Source organism: Armigeres subalbatus, chromosome 3, assembly GCF_024139115.2.
Source record: "Armigeres subalbatus isolate Guangzhou_Male chromosome 3, GZ_Asu_2, whole genome shotgun sequence".
Classification (NCBI taxonomy): domain Eukaryota; kingdom Metazoa; phylum Arthropoda; class Insecta; order Diptera; family Culicidae; genus Armigeres; species Armigeres subalbatus.
The window spans coordinates 198,385,800-198,410,942 of record NC_085141.1 but is presented as its reverse complement, the minus strand read 5'-3'; the positions used below and the strand labels follow the sequence as shown (position 1 = coordinate 198,410,942).

The 25,143-nt window shown below is 44.7% G+C and overlaps 1 protein-coding gene across 10 annotated transcripts in view; it reads left to right on the top strand.

The window, feature by feature from the left end:
- LOC134225408 (regulating synaptic membrane exocytosis protein 1) overlaps positions 1–25,143 on the top strand; it is a 160,242-nt gene that overhangs the window by 122,548 nt on the left and 12,551 nt on the right. The window lies entirely within an intron of this gene.

Sequence of the window (25,143 nt, the reverse complement as noted above, 5' to 3'; positions counted from 1 at the left end):
AGTTTAGTTCTCAATATACTCATACTATCATTTTGGTATAATATGAACCATTGCATCCATATTTTAAAACTATTACTGCCGTTTTGTGGATTTGCTATTGAAATATTCAAGAAAAATTCATCTAGCATTTGGTGGTCTTAATAAATATAGTTTGTAGCATGGAACCGGGGGTCTGATGTTTTGGTTATGTTTCCGTAGTGTAGATGCAGTCTCGTTTCTTCTGCTTATCGTTTATGAAACTGTTAGTGTGGAACGCACCTATCTCTTTCTTTCCCATGATTCTCCTTATGGCTGTCAGTGCGGAATTTTCAATGCTGGCTACGAAACGAACTGTGGTGGAGGTATACAAGTGTCAGTCCCCTGCCTGGAACTGCTCTTACTTGATACTTGATGGGCTACAGCTCTTCGATGAACCTACGTCGAATGGAGTATCCTTCTCCACTGGACTCGATCCTGGCCCAATCCTGGCTTCCAGTCGCCCTGAACATTGAGCGCCCTCAGGTCCTCTTCAACTGCAAAAATCCATCGTGTACGCGGCCTTATACGAAGCCTGCGACCTCTTCCGGGTTCTCTACTAAATATTATCTTCGCTCGACGTTCTTCCGGCATACGAACAACGTAGCCAGCCCACCGTATTCTGCCGTGTTGTATAAGCTTAATAATATCCAGCCATTTATACACCTGGTACAATTCGTGATTCATGCGACGCCGCCAGATACCGTTCTCCTGTTTACCGCCGTTTACCGCCGAGCTCAAACACTCCGAGAGCTCTCCGATCAGCCTCCTTTAACGTCCATGTATCATGGCCGTATAAAGCCACCGGAAGAATCAGAGTAGTATACAGCGCCAGTTTTGTTTTCGTTTGCAGACTACGGGACTTAAGCTGGTTACGAAGTCCGTAATAAGCCATATTAGCAGCTGCAATACACCTTTTCACATCGTGGGTAACATTATTATCGCACGTCACTAATGTTCCAAGAAACACAAATTCTTCTACCACTTCAAATTTTTCAAGTGCAAAAAGTTCAAAATGCAAGTTGTACTTCCGGAATTTATCAAGGATTTGTCTCAGGGTAAACATTTGATCCGTCGTTGATCGGCCCTCACGAAAACCTGCTTGGTATTCGCCGACGAAGGACTCTTCAAGCGGTCTCAATCTGTTGAACAGAATACGGGACATAGTTTTGTACGCCGAATTAAGTAGGTTATTTCTCGGTAATTGGCGCACTCCAGTCTGTGCCCTTTCTTAAAGAGAGGGCAAATGAGGCCGTCCAACCAGCTAGCAGGCATTTCCTCGTCTTCCCATATTTTCGACACAATATGGTGCAGAACTTCATAAAGCTGCTCACTGCCGTGTTTGAGAAGTTCAGCCGGGAGCTGGTCCTTCCCGCAGCCTTATTGTTTTTCAGCTCTTTAACAGCTTTATAACCTCATCTAGTGTAGGTGACTCCACAGCTTGTCCATCGTTGCTAATATTTATTCTGTTCACCGATGCACCGTCACTTCCTCCATTCAACAAAGTCTCGAAGTGTTGCTTCCACCTGGCAGCCACTTCAGTTTTATCTGTCAGCAAATTCCCTTGTTGGTCGTTGCACATGATGCGAGATGGCGCTGTCTTTCTCCGCACGCCATTGACAGACTCATAAAACCTCCGCATATCGTTCTGCTCCATTTTTTCCTGCGCCTCACTAATAACCTGTTCTTCGTACTCTTTTTTCTTCCTGCGGTGGGTTCGTTTTTCGACTGCTCTTGCTTCTTTGTACCGATCTCTATTCGTTCGGGTACCAGACACCAACATCCGGCTTCTGGCAACGTTCTTCTCGTCTGTCACTCTCTGACACTCCACATCGAACCAACCCGTCCTGGGTCGCCTCTGAGCAGTGCCTACCACTTCTCGTGCTGTTGTGCTCACCGCTCCATGGATCGACTCCCATAGATCGTTGATGTTGTCGCTAACGTCGATTGCACTTATCCGTTCGTCGGGCTTCTGGCGGTACTCAGCCGATACTCCTTCCGCCGACAATCGCTGGATATTGTAACGCATCGTTCGCTGTGATCTTTCGTTCGATACAGTTGACAACCGTGATCGAATTTTACTGACAACGAGGTAGTGATCAGAGTCAATGTTCGGACCTCTGAATGTCTGCACATCGATAACATCCGAGAAATGGCGCCCATCCACCAGAACATGGTCTATCTGGTTGCAAGTTTCACCATTTGGGTGTCTCCAAGTGTGCTCTCGGGTGTTCTTTTGGTGGCAGCAGCAAAATTTACTAGTCGTAGGCCGTTGTCATTGGTAGCGGAGTGAAGGTTCTCCTTACCGATTATGGGACGGAAAAAGTCCTCTCTACCGACCTGAGCGTTAGCGTCTCCGATAACAATTTTCACGTAATGCTTTGGGCACTCTCCATAGGCTTTATCAAGACATCCATAAAACGTGTCCTTCACGTCGTCGGATTTATCGTTTGTCGGTGCGTAAACGTTGATTAGGCTGTAATTGAAGAATTTGCCCCGTATCCTCAACACACAGATTCGTTCGCTAATGGGTTTCCACCGCATCACTCGCTTCATCTGCTTGCCCATCACTACGAAACCAACTCCATGCTCTGCTTTTCCGCCGCCGCTGTGATACATGTTATACTTGAATGCAGTGTTGGTCGTGGGGTCCACGGCTCGGAATTCACGTTCTCCGGATCTGGGCCATCGGACTTCTTGAATAGCGACCAGTTCACTCCAATCTTCTGCAGTTCGCGAGCCAGAAGGCTCACTCGTCCAGGTTCATTTAGGGTCCTGACATTCCAGGTACCGAGTTTCCAATCATAGTCCTTATTTCGTTGCCGGGTCGGTTGCCAAAAATAACGTTCTCTTTTTCTTCTACACTGGTGGAAATAAGTATAAAGACAAGCTCGGTTTACATACAAAATGGCCAATTTGGAAAGTCAATATCTCGATTCTTAGCGATTCGATTGGGCTGATTTTTTGCCAACAAGCCTAAAATGACTTGAATTTTTATTCAATGATAGTTACGTTTATGCATATATTCTGGTTATACGCGTTTCTGTTGGAAATAATTATAAAGACAGTTCCGTTGTATGGAGCTCCATATAAAAAAGTGGTGTCTTTATAATTATTTCCAGATTTTGAGGTCAAAATCAACAGAGATGTATAAAATTTACTCAAAGATCGAAAGTTCAAGTTAAAAACAGGTGCCTAGTAAAATTTCAGCCAAATCAAATCGCTACGAATCGAGATATCGATCCTCAATCATGATGAAAATGTATGAAAATCATGCTTGTCTTTATACTTATTTCCGGCGGTATATCTCCATTATTCGTGGTATTTGAGAGGCTTCAGTAAGCTACCTTACCGGGGTCGCGTTACCTACATCGCGATGATGGGGCTGCCACCTTAGGTATAGCTGACGCGATACAGCATTTCGTTAATCAGCCGCTGGGTACCAGGTAGACGCTGTTTGAGCCGCACCTTCTGGTGAACAGACGCTCGTACCTTCAGACGGCGTACCTTCTCACTCTAGCTGATGTCAAAAGGACAGCAGTGCCCAGGCTGCACTACATGCTAAGTAGACAACCCTAAGCTGGCGGTCTTTTGTCATCGAACGACCCGTGAAAGCGTGAGATAGGGACTTGTGGGGACCAGAGCTCTGTTGGGCGCTCCTTCTTTGATGTCAACCCACCATTTTGCAGCCCAGCCTGAAACTGCTCACGGTAGGAAAATGTTGTTGAGACGTAGGGACGCATATGCTCACAGAGTCACACGCACACAATCAACCTTGCAGAAGGTAAAATACCAAAGAGGAGTAATAGGTACCAAAAATAAATATGCACAATACTTCAGGCATAACATACTCTGTTATTACAATACCAAAAGCATCACAATTTATTATACATTTGTTATTGACATACCTAAGCATGTTATGCATACAGTATTTGCATAATTTTTGGTATTATGGTTTGGTATTTTACCTTTTATGTAAGGCTTATTAATACCAATTTTTGTTACCGAGGTCGTCGCTCCTGTTCGGGTAGTAGGGTGTCCCAAAAAATACTATGTTTGAAAAGTCATGGTGCTCAAGCCTTACATGAAACAAAATCGCATTTGGAAAATTCTAAAAAATACACTAGAAGTTCTGACAGAGCGATTTTTGAAAAAAGCTGTAGCACTTATTGTCATATATTGACTATATTCGCAATATTTTAATCACAACAACAGATCGAAAAAATATTATAACGGGGCTGAGATATTAAAGATTTAGATCCTTTAGATCCCTTTAGATGTCGTGTATTCAATGATCGTTGCATTGTTCGGTTGCCATTAATCCGGGAAACGTTGGAGCAATGCCTCCGAGAAGTACAAGTTGTCAGTCGTCATCAGGCAGCCGTGGGGCGCGTACCCCAAACGCCACCGTATGAGCTGCGGATCCGGCGACTGACGAGGGTTTGGTGGAGGGGCTGGGAATCGAGCCCATGACCATTCACTTGTAAGGCGAACGTGTAGCCAACTACGCTACGGGACCCCCTGAAGTATGATTGACTTACATAATTCATGACGAGACAAAGTTCGCCGGGTCAGCTTCTTCTTCTTCTTATTGGTGTCGCGACCGACCCAATTTGACTGCTTGCTGCTGTCATGAGAACAGGCAGGAGAACAGTCGATCCGATTCCAGCAGCTGCAAAGGAATAGCATTATCCTTTTGACAGCAGCGAGGGGAACTCCGAAAAACCTCTCTGCGGATGCCAACGACCAGGATGTGTCATTGAAAAGGTCTTTTCCACACCTCAACCAGCTGCTGTGGTAGCTGAATTCCTCTTCGGTCCTCGTCCGCCTGCTGCTCGCTAGATTCCCACTTGGCCATCATCCTCGCCCGGCTGCTGCTGCTGAATGGTCCTTCTTCCTCTGGCGTTCTTATCCGTCTGCATCCGTTTATAAACTGGATTCGTTTTCGGTCCATGCACAGCTATTTATGCCCATTAGGAACATTGTCTGGTAGCGATATGCAAACGTTGTCGCAATAGTCAGACATACGTAAGCGTGCACTCGAAACTGTTGGATGTAAGTAGCAGTAATCAGACGTACGTTTATGTATAAACAATTTACCGTGCTCATATAGTATTGGGGAGACAGTGAAATCATATTCGATTTTAACTATGCGAAATGTTTCATTTCCTTCGTGGAATATTTGAATCTAGCGGTAAATTGAACCGCTTGTTATTATTCCTACAATTGGCATTACATCCCCACACTGGAACAGAGCCGCCTCGCAGCTTAGTGTTTATTAAGCACTTCCACAGTTATTAACTGCGAGGTTTCTAAGCCAAGTTACCATTCGCATTCGTATATCATGAGGATAACACGATGATACTTTTATGCCCAGGGAAGTCGTGACAATTTCCCACCCGAAAATTGCCTAGACCGGCACCGGGAATCGAACCCAGCCACCCTCAGCATGGTCTTGCTTTGTAGCCGCGCGTTTTGCCGCCGGGTCAGCTAGTATACGTATAATGCAAACTTAATTCTCTTGAAAACAAGATCTTCAAGTTTCTGCAAAACGTTCTTGAGTTTAGTTCATAGTCTACCAGATCAATCAATGTTTTCATCATTGGTATACCCGATGCAGGAGGAGCAACAGGAGCAACGACCTCTATAATAGAAGTTGGTATACACTATCCTTGCATACAAGATAAAATACCAAATAATAATTGTAACGTGTAACCTGCGAGTTACAATTAACCCGTTTTTTTTAGTCTTGTCGCCGAGTGTATTTTGGGTAGTTTGTGCGTCGCTTTAACTGGCTACCCATTATGCTTTTGTTTTTGTTTTAATGGCAACATGCACCACCACTGTGGATTTGTTAATATTTTAATTCGTTTGTTTTTTCGATTAAAGTTTGTTTAGATTTTGTTGTTTAGCGTTTTAAATTGTTGCTTTTAAATTATAATGTCCGTTAAGTTAGATTTTAAAATAAAGTTAGCGCCAGAGCTCCTCCCGTAGGCTAAAAGCGACATCAACACAAGCAACATAACAGTCGAGCACGGTGGCAGGAGCGATGGCGATTATTTGTTTTTGGTCTGGTCGATGACGGGAGAGAGTTACGAACCGCGAAGAGGATCGCACGCGTTTTGACAACCCGCTAGTTTTGACTCGGAGTTTTGGTGCCGGATATCCATCCGTGGTGCGCGTTTAGCTGGCTAACTAAGTCCCAGCATAGTCGGGAGTGGAAAAGTGGTTCCCCCGAGAAGTGCCGGTTCGGGAACGAAGAAAAGTGCTGTGTTAGTGCAGTGCATTAGGGTGTAGGATCGCCGCCATACTGGGAAGCTCATCGTAAAGGAGTGTTTCGCTTCCCAGCGGTAAAGTCAAAGATCCCCAAAACACCCGCCGTTCTCACTGTGGGGGCTCAGTCAATAGAGTTCCTCGCCTCCACAGTTAACAGCCAAAGAGAGCGAAGACAGGTGCGTACAAAGGGGCGTACCACCTGTAGTAGTGAACTGCGGTCACTACTTGGACCGTCTACGGCGAGTAGGCAGGTTCGGTGATTTTACACCAGCGTCGCTAGGGGGGATCCGACAAAGGAGCTTGCTCTTCCCCCTAGCTAAAAGTAAAGGACGGCTGCCGTGGCAGTCTGTAAAGCCCGAGAGTGAGAAAGTGAAGAAGGAGAAGAAGAAGAAGAAAGAGCGAAGAAGAAGAAGAAGAACCGAAGAAGAAAGGACGGAAGAAGAAAGCGAGAGACCAGTTTGCCTGCTGCTGCTGTATTGCTGTCGACGAAGGGGCCCCCAACGAGAGCAGTGAGTCGACCAGTGCCGTAGCGAGGGGGAGCAAGAGGTCAGAATAGAATATAAGGTTTTTTTTAATTTTGAAATATTTTTTCCTTTTTCTCATTTTGTCCATCCGAAATCCGAAGGGAAGTGGGAGTACTCTGCTCTAGGCCGCCCTGCCGGGGTGAATTGTATCAGGGGAAGCTCAGGGCTTTCAATTGGCGCCCAACGTAAATTTTACAGAAAATATCTACGATATTTTCTTCCTGAAACGAGGTACTTCCACCAAAATTCGGATTTTGGGTGGAATAAACACTGATGGTGGGGACTTTTTCCACAATCGCGTGACCGTTTATAAAATTTTATATTGTTTGTATTATATTTGTGTTCCTAAATCGGTTATTCGTCCCGTCTGTTGAACGATTTGGCACGAGTAGATTTTGCAAAGTTCAAGGGCAGGATCGCCAATTCTTTCGAGCGGTTTAGGGTGGCACGTGAAGCATTTTGGTGACCTTAAATAATTGGAATCGTTAGTGGGTGAAAATAAGTACCTAACCGTATTCATACTTCATCGAACAGTTGGTTAAGTTTTGAAACTGTCCATATTTTAAAGATTTGTGTCCTTATTCGTCAAAATGGTGCTCAACGTGTTGACGTTGGGAGAATTCAACGTCGCGTACTTCCACTTGCGAGCCGATCATCTCGAACAAGACGAGATCGACTTTGAGTGGAACTCCCGCAGTGTTGTCATCCCTCCCGAATCGGATCAATCATACACCAAAAGGCGTCGTCGTTTGCGTGGGCTGTTGGCCAGCGAGCTGCAGGCCTCTGATCCTGTGGTTCGCTCCTTCAAAGGTGATGTTGAAGTTGATTTGGGTATATGTCGTGGCAAGTTCGAGTCCATCAAGGAGGATTTGGGGTACAGGTGTCCGAATAAAGAGGTTTTTCGAAGCAGGTTGCTTCACTTGGGTGCTCGGCTCCAAATCGTAAAAAACTACGCCGTGGGAGAAGGCAATGAGGCATTTATTGATTTGTTGGACGATGTGGTAGCTCTCCACAGCTACCACTTCGCAAATAGTGCTCCGCCTCCTCTCACGGTCGTTGAAGAAGACACTGAGGATGATGAGGATTTGCAAACCCAATCTGCGGAAAGGAACGACAACATTCCGGTCCTGTATAGCAAACCCTCAACCGATGTTGTCGTAAAATCAGGTGGCTGGGGAAGAAATTCTCGGTGTCTTATTTGAAATAAGGGCGGAAATTCAAAGACGCAACAGCAGATTAAGGTCAACGAGTCCCGCAACTCAGCGAGAATAGATTCTCTGGAAGCTACGATGGAAAAACTCGGTACCGGTCTAGCGTCTATCAGCACGATTGCTTCTGAACTCCAAAAACGTATCGTGAAGTTCAAGCACTTCGCGATACGGTTTCTGAATACAGGGCATGGTTAAAAAAACATTCTAACGTAAACTTTAATAGTTTGCCGGTTGATATAGAGGATATTCACTTTAGAGAGAGTCCTGATCTGCCGGATTTGCCTGAGATTCAACAGCCAACGTTAGAAGGGTTGGGTATTTCAGAAGACTTGCGGAGACGTCTTTCGATTCCCGCACAGGACTTACGAATGCCGAAACAACCAAAGCTGTCTGCTCCTGGTATGGCGGATTATTCCAAGATTTTTGAAAAGCCCCAGCCGGCGTATCAGCCGCAAAATATTTTCCAGCCTTCCATCCCAGGCTTTGCAGTTCCGCGTCAGGCGGAGAGTACCAGATCGGTAGAAATTACCGGTTACTATCGTCGGCCCCAACGGGTGGCCGATTGGAACATAAAAAAATATGCTGGGAATGATGAAGGCACAGGGCTGAACGAATTCTTGGAAACAGTCCACCATTACGCAGAATCAGAACAGATTGCCGAAGCAGAATTGTTCAACTCGGCAATGCATTTGTTCACTGGGAACGCGCTAGCTTGGTTTCAAGCTATGCGATCCCAGAAGCAATTCTATAACTGGAACCATTTGGTGTGTGAGCTGAGGGCGAACTTTGTTCACCGGAACTTGACGCCGCGCTAAAGATGAAGAGCATCTCAGCGTCGCCAGTATCGGAATGAGACCTTCCAAGATTTCTATCTTGCGATGGAGAAGATCTTCCGTGCTATGTCCACACCACTGGGTCTTACTGACAAGCTTGACCTTCTTAAGCGGAACATGCGGACGGACTATAAACAAGTCCTCTTGTTCAAACCAGTGAACACATTGTCCGAGTTGATGCTCATCGGTAAAACAATAGATGCTTCAAAGACTCCCATTTACCAAAAAGTATTTGGGAGCTCTAAAGAAGTATCTGCTATTTCAAGTCAGCCTGTTTTCAATGGTTCTCCACAGAGCCAGCGGCAGCAGCAACAGAGTGCTAACGGAAAGGGGTACAAACCCAGGGTGTTCTATAAAAGAGATAGCCCTCCGGCCTCTCCCACGAAACAAATCGCCACCATGTCGTTTTAACGACAATGGTGAATCAAGTCGAAGAGCTCTTCGTGAGAAAACAGGAACAAGTCCTAGAATCCCTACGTCGCAAGACGGTGCAATGTGCCTGAGTGCCCTCGTGGACAAACACCGGCCACAACTGGGAGTTTGTTACAACTGTGGGACAAAGGGCCACGATCACGAGAAGTGCTCGAAGCCCAAGCAAGTATTTTGCATCGTATGTGGATTCAAAGGATTTGACGCCACCAATTGCCCTTATTGCTTGCAAAATGAGATTAGGTCCAACTAAAAGTGTTGAATGGTCAATCCCTCTTCAATAATAATTTTCCCAAATCCCGAACTGTACCAATTCTTCGTAATACATCCTCATTTTCTCAATAAAAATTGCCCATTGGTACAACGGAACTGCTTTTTTTTCAGCCGTTAGGCAATTTTCAGTTTTGATTAGGCATTTGATGGCTTGAACATTTTTCGACCACAAATGACCTGTAAATAAGACCCCAAGATTTTCCTGGGTCTGCAATACTCACCCAGCCAACGTGGAACTAAAGCATTATTTGTGCCTCGGATCCAATACATCGACTTCATGGGGTCGTTCATTTGGGAGCTTCCAAAGTACGATGGGTTCGAGGACACAAATCGCATTCATCTTCACGTTGGCAATCCTCTTCTTCCGTTTGGAGTCGAGTCCAACAGCAATCGGCTTCGAAAGCCTTGACAATGTTTAAGGCAAGGCAAAACATTTTGCCACTTGCCGCACAACAACACTCCCAGTGGGAGGAACATAAATCCCATTTCGATGGGAAACACCACAACATATATTTTTTTCGGGCACTTGTACCCCAAAACCTCAAATATTCCGCGGTGGGAGACACAAAAACACTGCTGCTTTTTAAAGCAGTTAAACATTTTCCGTCGGGGTTAAAATCTGCCCCTTACTACATACGCCGCAGTAGTCACTTTCTAGCTGTTAGCAAGGCAAGGCAAGAAAACACATACACAATCTTTTGACGGGATGAACACACATGAAACCCCACTTCGTCGGGGTAAAATCACCTTGAAAACCCCTCTTGAGGGGTTAACACTTTTAAAAACACTTCCTTCCACCGTGGAAGGTCTTAAACACTTGCCCGATGATGGTCTCTATCCGCAGAAACCACCAGAATCCGCGATAAACGAATGATTATTACAATCACAGTCGCAACGATCGCGATGGGTCGGCTGGATTGTTTATGTTTACATTTACCAATCGCTTCAGCATCATTCGCATTCGACGATGTCATCAAAACAATTATCTGTTGTTTTCTCACTTCTGTGAGTGTGCGAAGTGCGTTCAATGATCGTTTCGATCCATTCGGGTTGGTCATTTATGTTGCGCAAAAACACTAAGAAAAACCTTCCAGTTATATTCCAGCGCAATGATGGCAACATGTTTAATGTTTTCTAATTTATTTATTTATTTTATTTTTACTTCGTCGTTACTTGTCCGTTAGTAATAGGGAAATTCTGTTGATTCCTTTTGGAATCGATACGCAATTGACTAACTAACTCAATTGTTCTCATAATTGGGAACAGTTGATGCGAAAAGGCCATAAGTCTTGCGTCCCTATTGTCCGTTTATTTTGGTATTTTGTGTGGTTACGAATGATATGCGTGAATGAATGAGTGTAACTGAAAGAGAATGTGTGAATGTAAAGTATGAGTGTGTTGTGAAATGGCGGGGTTCGCTCAAATGTCTAGTGGATCGTGTGCAAGTGTACGGCCCGTGAGTGAGATGAGAGAGTGATACACTTTGAATGAATGTGGATGGAATCAGAACCCCAGCTGTTTAAGGAAGTATGAATACCGTGAGGACAGGAATACTGGACAGTCGCAAAAAAAAGTGAAATGATGGAAAATTTATAATGCCGCGACAACCGTTCCGCTCCTATGTTGAACAATCCTTGACCGGAGGCTAGCAGAGTTTTAGGAATCCAGGATGGATCACGTGTCGAGAAAACTAATCGGGGAAGATCTTAGCTCTTTTATTGCTACTCGAAAGTGTCAATGGTAGACTGATGTCGCCCAAGGGCGAGTCCCAGTCCTGGTCAGCAGACTATATCGGAAGAGACGATGTACCGATTTAAGATGTCTTTGTTCGGTCGTATACCTGATTGTGAAATTGTAATATATTTTGTTCAAAATTGTGGAAGCTGTCTTTTTCGGTAGGTTAGGCCGATTTCTTATTTTCTTGTTTATTTTCCCCATATTTTTATTTATTCTTTTTTAATTCGTTATTTATCATCAATGTTATCGGTGTTAGGTGTTAGAGTTAGTAAAAAAATGTTGCCATTTTTTTCTCCTCGGTGTGGGCGAGATTGTAACCTGCGAGTTACAATTAACCCGTTTTTTTTAGTCTTGTCGCCGAGTGTATTTTGGGTAGTTTGTGCGTCGCTTTAACTGGCTACCCATTATGCTTTTGTTTTTGTTTTAATGGCAACATGCACCACCACTGTGGATTTGTTAATATTTTAATTCGTTTGTTTTTTCAATTAAAGTTTGTTTAGATTTTGTTGTTTAGCGTTTTAAATTGTTGCTTTTAAATTATAATGTCCGTTAAGTTAGATTTTAAAATAAAGTTAGCGCCAGAGCTCCTCCCGTAGGCTAAAAAGCGACATCAACACAAGCAACATAACAGTCGAGCACGGTGGCAGGAGCGATGGCGATTATTTGTTTATGGTCTGGTCGATGACGGGAGAGAGTTACGAACCGCGAAGACGATCGCACGCGTTTTGACATTCCGCTAGTTTTGACTCGGAGTTCTGGTGCCGGATATCCATCCGTGGTGCGCGTTTAGCTGGATAACTAAGTCCCAGCATAGTCGGGAGTGGAAAAGTGGTTCCCCGAGAAGTGCCGGTTCGGGAACGAAGAAAAGTGCTGTGTTAGTGCAGTGCATTAGGGTGTAGGATCGCCGCCTTAGTGGGAAGCTCATCGTAAAGGAGTGTTTCGCTTCCCAGCGGTAAATTCAAAGATCCCCAAAACACCCGCCGTTCTCACTGTGGGGGCTCCAGTCAATAGAGGTTCCTCGCCCTCACAGTTAACAGCCAAAGAGCGAAGACAGGTGCGTACAAAGGGGCGTACCACCTGTAGTAGTGAACTGCGGTCACTACTTGGACCGTCTACGGCGAGTAGAGCAGGTTCGGTGATTTTACACCAGCGTCGCTAGGGGGATCCGACAAAGGAGCTTGCTCTTCCCCTAGCTAAAAAGTAAAGGACGGCTGCCGTGGCAGTCTGTAAAGCCCGAGTGAGAAAGTGAAGAAGAAGAAGAAGAAGAAAGAGCGAAGAAGAAGAAGAAGAACCGAAGAAGAAAGGACGGAAGAAGAAAGCGAGAGACCAGTTTGCCTGCTGCTGCTGTATTGCTGTCGACGAAGGGGCCCCCAACGAGAGCAGTGAGTCGACCGGTGCCGTAGCGAGGGGGAGCAAGAGGTCAGAATAGAATATAAGGTTTTTTAAATTTGAAATATTTTTTCCTTTTTCTCATTTTGTCCATCCGAAATCCGAAGGGAAGTGGGAGTACCCTGCTCTAGGCCGCCCTGCCGGGGTGAATTGTATGAGGGGAAGCTCAGGGCTTTCAAACGGGACATGGGAATTAGGGAGAGAAGGTTCGAACCAACTGAACAGCCTTTACTTAAGCGCCAGGCAATGAGTAAACTGCCACGAAGGAGCGTCTTAAATCTCTTAGAAAGTCCCGTACCCGGCCAGGAATTCTTTCAGGGCGAGTTCTTTCTCCGATCCTAAACCCACGAACGAAACCTTAACGCACTCAGTCAGCTCGATCACTTGGCAGCACCACACGTTGGGGTTTCTTTTCCCGGTCCCTTCAAGATCCTTGATTGGCCAGACGTCTCGTGGGCTATACTCGTCGCGTATAGCACAGCAGGACTGAAACAAATGAATGCAGTCGAAAATAAAAAAGATCGAATATTTGACCTTTGCTTCGTTAGCGACGAACTGCGTGAGAGCTATTCGATTATACAGGCTCCATCTCCGTTCGTTAAAATCGGTTGACATCATCTTCCCATACTAACACATCTTAAGATACATCCGTACTGTCACTTCTACGAGCCGTCTGAAAATGTTTCAAACGACTTTAAAACGGCCAATTTCAACGGCATAAATGATTTTCTTGCACACGTTTACTGGGACGCTATTCTCCAAGACTTCGACGCCAATCTCGCTGCATCGTCAAGTATATTACTGTACACTATTGATCAGTTCGTTCCGCTGAAATCTATATCCAAATCGGTAAAGCCAGCCTGGTCTAATGCTCATCCTAAAAACCTTGAAAAAGTGAAGGCTTTCAGACAACTTAGCAAGTATCGCTCGGATTCTACTATTTCACTGCCCTTTCGGGTGCTGCCCGGCGTTCCACAGGGCAGCCATTTGGGCCGTTTTTATTCGTGTTGTATATGAAAGACGTTAATTTTGTGCTCAAATGCCTATCGTATGCCGACGACATGAAACTATAAAACTCTATGAAGCATCCTCAAGACAGAATGTTCCTGCAACAGCAATTCGAAGTGTTTGCTGAATGGTGCCGCATAAACCTAATGACATCAAATGTCGCAAAATGTTCTGTCATATCTTCCGGTCGCAAACATTCGCTCTTAGTATTCGACTACGCTTTGGGAGATAATCAACTTCAACACGAGAATGAGCGAGAACAAAGCGTTTTATCAAACCTCATCGGTGGGGGCCGGTTATCCGAATCAGTTTTTATTTTTTACTTGTATACAAGTGCGATAGTTTTGTTTTCATGGCTTATTGTGATTTGAAGACGTTTTTGTCTCTCTTTTATCGTTGTTCGTTAACTATTGAGAGCGATTTTTGCAAACCCTGATTATGTAGCATACATCGTTTCAAAGGCATCTTAACAACTATGTTTCGTTTTTCGCTTTGCCAAGAAATTCCGGGATGTGCACTGTATTTTTTTCCTTCCTAAACAATGGAGGGGGAATCTGTTCAACAGACATCCTGGGTTGTCCAGGAAGTGCGGGGTTAGGGACCACCTCCAACAGCAAACGAGGGAGGCAGGACTGCATCCCCGACCCGCTAAACCGTTTGACCGCTAAACCATTGCCGCCAAGCCCATCGTCCATTCGGTACAACCAGAAAGTAATGCTTCAAAGGGGGCCAGTGCATAACGCATCCTCGAGGTTAGCTGCGTGTCCTTGCAGCATCGAACATCGTGACTCGTTTTTAAAAGAACACCATGGTATCGTGCCAGCGCATTGCCGGCTTTCCAGGTGGCCTTACCACGCCCTATGTGCTCGGAAGGTGGGAAGGGTCGACTTCGCGCCTGCTTCCCTCTGGACGACTGGTATCAAGAATGATGATGCCGCGTGTACCCAAAATTGACCTCTCTGCGATAGGGACTATTCGCCAACACACAGAGGGACTTGCCGACGCGGTGCCTACGCCTGCCCCAGCCTTGACGTGGACCCCTTTCCGTCCTCGGGCTCCGAACCCGCCCGGTTGACCGACGCCGCGAAAGCGACGATACCATGTTGTTCTTCGCGCGGCCACTTGTTCGATAAAACGATCGAGTTCGACCACAGGGCACCGGTATGACCCATGAAGCCGACTCCGAACCCTTGGACCACCTCTTATTTGCGCCTGAACTAGCCATTCCTCGAGTCCACGCGCCACCTTCTGTGTAGCTCCGAGACGATTTGGACGATAGCCGATAAAACGGCGTTCCAGCCAACTCCATCTTTAACACATCCTCCGGACTAGGTTGTCCGGGGTAATGTCCAGACCACATGTGGCAAGCATATGGTCACGCATTGTGCGAAAACGCGGGCACACGAACAACACGTGTTCCGCCTCCTCTAAACCTGCGCACACCGGACGCTCGGGCGAGGCTGAGTGTCCGAACCGGTGTAGGTACTGTCTGAAGCAACCATGGCCTGTAAGGACCTGGGTCAGGTGGAAAGTGATTTCCCCATGGCGCCTCTTGACCCACGTACCTATCTCCGGTATCAACCTATGTGTCCATCTACCCTTAGTGAAACTGTCCCACGCACGCTGCCATTTGACCATTGAGGCCAACCTGACAGTCCTACGGATGCCTCTCGTGCCGCGCATTTCGAAGCACTCTATGTCCTCACCGATAACGATGGCAATAGGCATCCTACCGGTGATGACACAAAGTGCATCGTGCGACACGGTACGGTACGCGCTCGCAACTCTTAGGCACATGAGCCTATACGCACTTTCTAATTTCGTTCTATAGCAGTTAATACGCAGGGCCGTGCCCCAAGCTGGCCCCCATATCTCAGTATGGACAGAGCGACGCTGGTCAGAAGCTTGCGTTTGCTGGCATAAACCGCAGTGCTATTGGACATCATCCGGGACAATGCCACTATAGCTGTGGAGGCACGCTTGCAGGCGTAATTGACGTGGCTGCCAAAGGTGAGCTTATCGTCGATCATTACCCCCAAGAGTTTAATGGAGCGTTCAGAGGTGACCACGCAGTTGCCTGCCCTTATCACCGCTTGTTGCTCCGACTTTCGGTTGTTAACAACAACCACCTCAGTATTGTGGTGAGCCAGTTCTAACTTCCTGGAACTCATCCACTCCTCCACAATTGCGATCGAGTGGGCTGCATCAACTCCACCTCTTCGATCGATTCGCCGTAGACCTCCAGCGTAATATCGTCAGCGAAGCCGATGATTACCACGCCCACCGGGAACTTCAACCTCAAGACACCGTCGTACATGACGTTCCATAACACCGGACTCAATATGGAACCTTGCGGAACCCCTGAGGTTATGTCAACGCACTTCCGACCCGCCTCCATGTCGTATACCAGTACTCGATTCTGGAAGTTGCTTCCGAGAATCTTGTACAGGTACTCGGGAATTCCAAGACGCAGGAGCGCATCTGCAATAGCTGCCCAACTGGCACTATTGAAAGCATTCCTCACGTCGAGAGTCACTACTGCACAATAGCGAACTCCCCTCCTCTTACGCTGGATAGCTATCTCCGCGGATTTGGTAACCGACAAGATAGCGTCTACGGTCGACTTACCCTTTCAGAAGCCAAACTGGTTACTCGATAGACCATCCGCACCCTCCATGCGTATCAACAACCTGTTAAGGATGATCTTCTCAAGCACCTTCCCCGCCGTATCAAGCAGGCATACTGGTCTATATGCCGACGGATCCCCCGGTGGTTCTCCCGCCTTTGGCAATAGGACCAAGCTCTGCCTTTTCCATGCTTTAGCGAAGACTCCCTCGTCCAGGCATCTCTGCATGACAGATCTGAACATCTCGGGAGCCTCAGCAATGGCCGCTTTGATGGCTAGGTTCGGAATACCACCCGGTCCTGGCGCCTTACCTACACTAAGGGACTGTGCAATCCCCGCATGTTCCGCCACAGTTACTCTTCCCTCGTCGGCCACCCCGTGGGAAGAGCCCCGCAATTACGACCCTATATGCTTCACCCCATGGATTCGCGTTGGCACTTTGACACAGGCCCTCGAAGCAGGCTTTTTTGCTTGATCTAATCTCAGTCTTCAGAGTGGCTCTAGCAGTCACGAGCGCCATCCGTCGTTCAACACGCTCCTCTTCTGTGCGTGCTCGCTGCATCCGCCTCCTTGCCCGTAGGCAGGCACGGCGCAGGTTCGCAATTGCTTGAGTCTACCAGTAAGCCGGTGGCCTCCCATTCCTAGGGTGGACTTTCCTAGGCATGGTGGCATCGCATGCACGGGAGAGTACTGTTATCAGCTGCTCGCCGCTCAGACCGATAGTATTGTGCTCGCGGCGGAGCGCTTCCTTAAACACCTTGTCGTCGAAGTATGATGTCTTCCACATACGAGGGCTAGGCCTCGCCCCTTCTTCCGTCCGCTGAATGCTGGTCGTATAGTCGATACTGTAGCGAACCGCCAGGTGGTCGCTGTGAGTGTAGCCATCATCTACCCTCCAGTTCGAACTACTCGTTTGGGCAGGGCTCCAGAACGTAACGTCGATAATCGATTCGGCCCCGTTCCAGCTGTAGGTACTTTTGGTACCGACATTAGCCAAGTCCACATCCAACATGGCCAGTGATTCCAGCAGGATCTGCCCCCGTTGATTCGTTGATCGGCTTCCCCATTCCACGGCCCAAGCATTGAAGTCCAACGCTATCACCACCGGCCTACGCCCCATCAAGTTAGCCGTCAAACAATCTAGCATTCAACCGAACTGCTCGATCGACCATCGAGGAGGCGCATAGCAGCTGCATAAGAAGACCCCGTTGATTTTGGCAATGACGAACCCCTCGTGTGTCGAAGACACCAACTCTCGTACTGGGTATTTCCCCGTTGTTCATATCGTCGTCATTTTAGACCCATCCTTGACCCAATTACCGTTCCTGGCGGGTACCCGGTAAGGATCTGCTATGATAGCAATATCCGTCCCCCATTCAGCAACTGTCTGACGCAGCAGTTGCTGGGTTGCATCACAGTGGTTCAAGTTTAGCTGCATTACCTGCACTGTGATTTTGCAGCACGCTTAAACGCCGGGCACTTCGAATCCCCCATGGGGTGCTTGCTGTTCGCAGCTTTCTGGAACAGATCAAACAGTTGGGAGGGTTCGTGCATCATTGTGCCTTATGTCCCTCCAATCCGCAGCGTGGACAGAGCTTGTTTCTGTCAGGGGCTTTGCAGTCCCATTGCTTGTGCCCCGGTTCCAGGCACTTGAAGCAAACTTCGGGTTGCTCATATATGCCCACAGGGTATACCGACCACCCCACCTTAACGCTCCATAACTTGACTACCTTGGAGGCTTCTTCTTCTTCTTCTTATTGGCATTACATCCCCACACTGGGACAGAGCCGCCTCGCAGCTTAGTGTTCATTAAGCACTTCCACAGTTATTAACTGCGAGGAGGCATCCGCTGCAGATAGCCGAACCAATGCTACCTGTGTCCCTGCCGGACCTTTCCGTAGCCGAACGGCTGCGGTGGGCGCCTCTACTTCGCACTGTGCCGTGACGAGCTCTTCGACTTCGGTGATCTCGTCCAGGTCTTTAACCCTTAAATTCACCTCCGTCGTGAGTGCCCTCACCTTAGGGACGTTCCGATACTTCCGATATATCGGAATATCGATATTTTTGTTTCGATATCCGATATTTTTGTATCGATATTTTGCTTTCAATATATCGGTCATATCGATATTATTGCTTTCGATATCGATATATTGAATCAGATCTAAGTAACACAAGAATAATAATTACATTGTATTTTTTTAAAGAAAATATTTCAAAATGGATCTGAAATGCTGTATTTTTAATGTTTTAGATGATTTTTTCGGTAGCGTGGATGGTGTGAAGTGTGTGCTGCTATCACAAATAGTTTTGGCAATTCGACACTTTGTATTAACGCGCCTTTGTGCAACATCTGTCATGTCGCTGGTCCTTGAATCCATATGCGAATTTAATTACATAGTTGACGTGCCTATATGATAAATAAACTTTGGAAACTAGGAAGAGATTTTTGGAAATGAAGATTTGGAAAACATTTTTCTGGTTTTCTGATGAAAATTTTGATTTTTTCCGGATGGCACTTTTTGCGTAAATTTTTAGGAATGCCCGATAAAATCGAAATGAATTTCTTGTCAGTTCGAGAAAATTTTATTTGAAGCAAAAAGATAATTTATCGTGCAGTTTTTAGTTAAACATATTTCTATGGAATGGATTTTCTGAAAGTTCTGACTTTTATTTGATAATTGATTTTAAACTTTAAAAAACTTCCTTGGAATTTCTGAAGAGAGAACTTTCTTTTGTCAAGAATCAGAATAATCCGAGGAGAAATACAGAAAAAAAAATCATTGGAATTTTAGCAAATTTCTCGAAACTTCAGTTGAGCGAATGGAAAATAGTGAGGTTAGTATCATGCTGAAAACGCCGTTACTACCGGTTAAAACTACGACGAAAGCCGCTGCCGATGATTGTTGGACTGGCACATTATAAAAGCAAATTGGATTAAGAAATAGAAAAAAATCTAATAATTATTGAGATGGGGTAATACGGTAATGGGTCTACAGTAGCCTTTCGAGCAAAGGCGTAGGATTGCCAATCCGGAGATGGCGAGTTCGATTCTCGGTCCGGTCTAGGATTTTTTCGGGTTGGTAACTTTCTCGACACCCTGGGCATAGTGTATCCTTGTACTTGCCACACAAGATGCATACTCAACTCATGCAATGGCGGGCATAGAAAAGCTTTCAATTAATAACTGAGGAAATGCTAATAGAATACTAATTTGAAAAGCAGGCCAAGTTCCAGTTGGAATGTAGAGCCATTGAAGAACAAGAAGAAGAATACGGTAATACTATAGTAATTGGATAAATACAACAAATATATTCTAAATATGTTCATTTTTGAAATATCATATGATTTTCCGATATATCGATATTTTCATTTCAATATATCGGTGATATCGATACTTTGATTCGATTATCGTATCGAATCAAATATCGATATTTTGAAGTATCGGAACGTCCCTACACCTTGACCGTCTCGCCTAGGACTTCCTCCGCCAACTTCTTGTAGGCGGCGCCCTTTTGCGAGACGCCCCGCTTTAGCTCGAGGATCATCTCGCCCATCCGGTTACGTCTTATTCGACGTACGTCGTACGTTCACCGAGCTTGATGTCATTCCTCATCGCCTTCAAGACGTCTGAGTACTTAGCCTCGTCCGTCTTGATGATTAGGGCATCGCCCCTGGATCGATTGGCGCCTACCCTAGACTTCTTGCTACCCTCATTCGACTGGGCCTTCTTTTCAGCCCTTGACGTCTTCGGTTTCCTCTTGTTCTTGACCAGGGTCCAGGAGGCGTCATCCCCCTCTATCTCCCTGGTCTGGGGCGGCTGAGAGCTCTCAGCCTGAGTATGTATGTATGTATGTTAGAGTGGGGCGCAGTTGTATGGAAAAACGCAAACTTCGTCCGATCAAAAGAGATCAAGGTTTTTCTGAATAGTTTTGGGACCCCAATCAACTGTGCAAAATATGGGCTCGATTGGTTGCAACCTCGCATGCCGCATCGCGTTTCATATTTACATGGAGATTAGTATGGGAAAACGTACTTTTTTACATTTTTGCTCTTAGCGGCTTCAATTTATCATCAATCACGTGACTCAATACATTAGCATATAGTCTGGAAGATGCCGAAAGACTTTGCCGAAAAATGTACGTAGCTGGAAGGTCTACAAAAAATGTTATTACGTTTTGAAAATTAATTGTTTAACCCTTTCCCGCCCACGACTTTTTTCAAAGATTTCAATAGAAAGGAATCATCTTTGAGAAAAATACTAGAACAAAATTTATTTGGCATAGCCAAAATTAGTGGAAAACGAAAAAAAAAGTTTTTGATTGTAAATCAATAGTTGATTGATTGTTTTCAATAGTTTCACTATTTGTACTCAAAATTGATTATATTTCCAGTCTAATGGAACCATAAAGATGTGTCCAATATTCCTTTCTGTTGTTGAAACAATTCGATTAAGGTTAGAAGGTGCAAAATTTGATGGTGCACCACAGACACCATGGGCGGGAGAGGGTTAAACCATATGCTAGAAATCAATGTTTCTGCCAGCACTACCGGACAACCTATGGTTATCGAAGGGCAAAACCCATGGTCGTTCTTATCGGATTTTTTTCTTTGTGAAATATTTCCGTATAGCTCCCAGTAGCTTTAAAGCCCTATAAAATCAATTATTTTGAAATAACACTCAGTTAAATTATTGGTCTACGTAGTACGGCAGTGCTGGCAGAATAAACGATTTTTTGCATATGGTTTGAACACTCAATCTTCGAAGCGTTATAACTTTTTTCGTGGCCGTTCCAGCAACGTGCCTTCTTCAGCAAAGTTTTTCGGCATCCTTTGGGTTATACTTTAACGCAATGTGTCACTTGGTTTAGGATGAACTGAATCCTCTAGTAGTAGAAATGCAAAAATATACGTTCTCCCATACTAATTTACATACAAACTTCAAACGCGATGCGGAAAGCGAGGAAGCAACCAATCGGTCCCAAATTCTGCACAGTTGTTCAGGACCCAGAATGGCTTCGAAAAACCATTGATTTAAAAAAATGACCATGACGCCCCACTCTAATGTATGTGTGTATGTGTGTTTATAAGTGTGCGCTGATAGACAAAAGTATTTGCCATGTTTTCATATAGATTACAATGAAAATATGATGAATACTCATGGCCATCAGTGTAGTGCATAAATTAGTTGAGTTGCATATTGCCAACAGATGTGCACGGACAGATAAATCAACCCAAACTTTGAGTTCAATATACGCACTATTGAGAATATCGCAGGAAAAATTTACCCAAATTTGGGTAGTTTTCCCTTTCTTTCTCATGATTGCTATCAAAACTAGAGCAAGATGCAAACACCTCACCGAGGTTGCTCAGCCCAATAACCCAAATTTGAGTAAATTCAATATTCTCTATTTTGGGTTGATCAAGGTCCGCTTTGGATAAATTAAACTCAGCTTTGGGTAAATTGTTTACATGGGATTAAAGGCAAACTACCTAGTGCCAGAAAAGCCATTTAACTCAAATTTGGGTTATTGGCCCAAACCACGGTTTTGAGTGCAAACAACCCACTTTTGGGTAGTTTTGGTTTTCAGTGTGGCACAGCAACAATAATTCCCATCGTCAAGGTCTTGCAACGTGGGCAAGAACACCCAAGTGCAATAGCCCATGTTGCAACCGCCAACGATGCTCTTTTCCCAAGCTCAATATTCCCAGGCTAAATGATTCTCGAATTTCACCTACCGACGGGTTGTTAACTGCAATATAATTTTAACGCATATCGATGTTACCATGCGCCTCCTATTTACCGATTCTCTCATTCTCTCGATTTGTCTCTGTGAAACCAATTATGTAGTTTAGAATTAAGGCTCAATAGATTTCTTAAACTTGAATAAAATTCATTCGTATCGCAACCACGGAGTTGAGCACTTCGGATGACCTCCTCGATATCATACGTAGTACATGGCTGACCGTACAGGCTCAGTCCGCGAACGTTGGAAACTTCAGTTAAAGTTGGAAAAAGTGTTTGAGTGATTTCGAGACGAAGGAAGAACCGTAAATATCGCCCGAGTTCTATTATGAAGCAAGTGAAAGTGTATTGAAACATGGGGAATCAGAAATCCTCTCCAAAAGTTTCCCAAGAAGGAGATCATGATCTAACGATCATCAATACACAAGAAGTGCATACAGACTTCTTTCTTAACCATGAGCTAAAGTTAAACATTATCATTGGACTCCTGATCCTTCAATTAGCGCTAGCCCTATACAAAATGCTAGTTAAACGTGAGAAGAAGCGTGCCACAAGAATCGCGGCGAAATCACTCGCCAACCTAAACCAAGTGACCATGCAATAGACACTCAAGTGAGCACGAAATTTAAACAATTTAAGTTTCCGTTGGAGACAAAAGTGATCGGTTTAAAACAAAAAAAACAGATTTGATACAAGATCCAGCGACCTTCGAAACAACGCGACAACGGTCAACGACACAGTGCTACGTGGTGCACTGTACCAGGCCGAAACCGGAGATGCAGGTGTGAAGCAGGCAATGCGGAGTCAGATGACGTGTGCAACGGTACGAGCAGCACTGGAAGACCGGAGCAAGTGGTCCCCAAACAACCATCTGGACATCTTAAAGATAAGGTAACAAGAAGCTATAAAAAAAAAATACCCTTCATAATTTGTAAATGGATCTTGAATCAATCGATTATAAAATTCAGAAAATAATTAAAGAATTATCGAATATACTAAATAATTTAAAGAAAGCTCCATTTAGAAATTATAAAAGGGCTACACTTTTACAAAAACTTTCCAATGCTACAACGCTTTATAAAGATTTAGAGTTGATACTAGTAAGTAGCGAAAAATATATTCCTGAAAATTTGCTTAACTTTTACATAAAAGGGTCTAGGTTAGAGTACGATGAAATAAAAGAATTGATTAAATCAAAACTGGAAACTAAAAACTATATATCTATTGTAACTTCAGTGTTGGTGATAGTTTATTGTATCAAATTAAAGAAAGCTTGCAGAAAAATTGTGTCAATGCCTACCGTTGACATCAAATTGGGAACCTCGTTGGTTAATACCTACGACGGTTCCCCCGCTCAATTAAATGCTTTCGTCGATGCTGTCGCGTTGTATTCCGACACCGTCGATGCGGAATTTCAAGCGGCAACAGCTGATCAGAAGGCTGCCGCGAAAGCCACAGTAGTACGTTTTGTAAAAACAAGGTTAATAGGATCAGCACGCCAAGCAATTGGCGAGTTGAATGACTTACAACAGATCATCGCTGCAATTAAACTTCGCTGTGGAGCAAAAATTTCAGCGGACGGAGTTTTAGCCAAGCTTAAAGCTGCTAGGCAAACTTCTTCCACTGAAAATTTTTGCGAGACAGTGGAAAAACTAGCTGATGATTTACGATCGGCATACATTAACGAAAATATTCCGGCAGATACTGCCGAAAAATGGCTACTAAGCACGGTGTTGAAGCGCTAGCCACCGGAAAAATCCTGAATCAAAATTAATTTTGAAAGCAGGAACTTTCGGAAAAATTAGCGATGCAGTTCAAAAACTGCAAGAAAACGAAAGTCAGGAGCCGTCAACGTCTCGACCACAAATTTTTCATGTAAGAGGACACCACATTGGTTATAGAAGCCGTGGCCGCGGTTTCAGTGGCCGAGGGAACCGACCTCGGGGTAGAAATTCTTTTCATAATGGCCGCTACAACGGCAATAGTAATTTTTCCAACAAATTCAGAACCAGTTCTAATGGCAATTGGCGTGGTGGAAACAGCTATCAGCACCAACCACGCTACCAAGGACCACCTGGCCGTCACATTCTTTACAACAGCCAGGGAAACTCCCAGGTCCCCCAACTTCAACCACAAATTGGGGAACAGCAAACAACCAGCAAACGCAGCAACAAATCCCTCCCCAGCAGTTAGCACAAATACTACATCGCCAGTGAAGCGTTTTTTCTCCATTAATCCTTCATGTAGTAATTTTGTAGTCCTGAGATTAGATTTTCTTGAAACAGAATGCACCTTACTGGTGGATTCTGGAGCAGAAATATCTATTTTCAAGGCCAGCAAAATACTCCCCACAACTTTTGTTAATACTAATGACCAATGCTATATTTCTGGAATCAACGACCATTCAGTGTCTACATTAGGTACTGCTACAACAAATATTTTACTACCAAATCAAGGAAAACTGCAACATAAAATTCATTTAGTTGATGGTCAATTACCGATTCCCACCGACGGAATACTCGGTAGAGATTTTTTATGCAATTATTTCTGTTCAATTAATTATGACACCTGGATGCTAACAGGTAGATGCAAAACAGATTTTTTTGAAATCCCCATTCATGATGACATGGATGGTAATATTTTTCTTCCACCTCGATGCGAAGTGTTTAGACGCATAAATATCGGAGATACTCATAAAACCTTCTTAGTAAAATCCAATGAAATAGTCCCTGGAGTGTTTATCTCTAATTCAATAATCGATTCCAACAACCCCTTTTTGAAATTTTTGAACACTACAAATGAAACAGTCAAAGTTAAACGAAATTTTTCTAGTTACTTACTCGATATTGAAAACTATGAAATTTATTCTTTCAATAAATTACCAAGCGACAATTCTAGGCATCAGCATTTATTGTCTGAGCTTAATTTGGAACACACCCCACAAGATGTAAAATCAAATGTAATTAATTTGTGTAAGAAATATCAGGACATATTTGCTTTGGAAACTGATAATCTTACATGTAACAATTTTTATAAACAGACCATAAACCTCACCGACAATTCACCGGTTTACATAAAA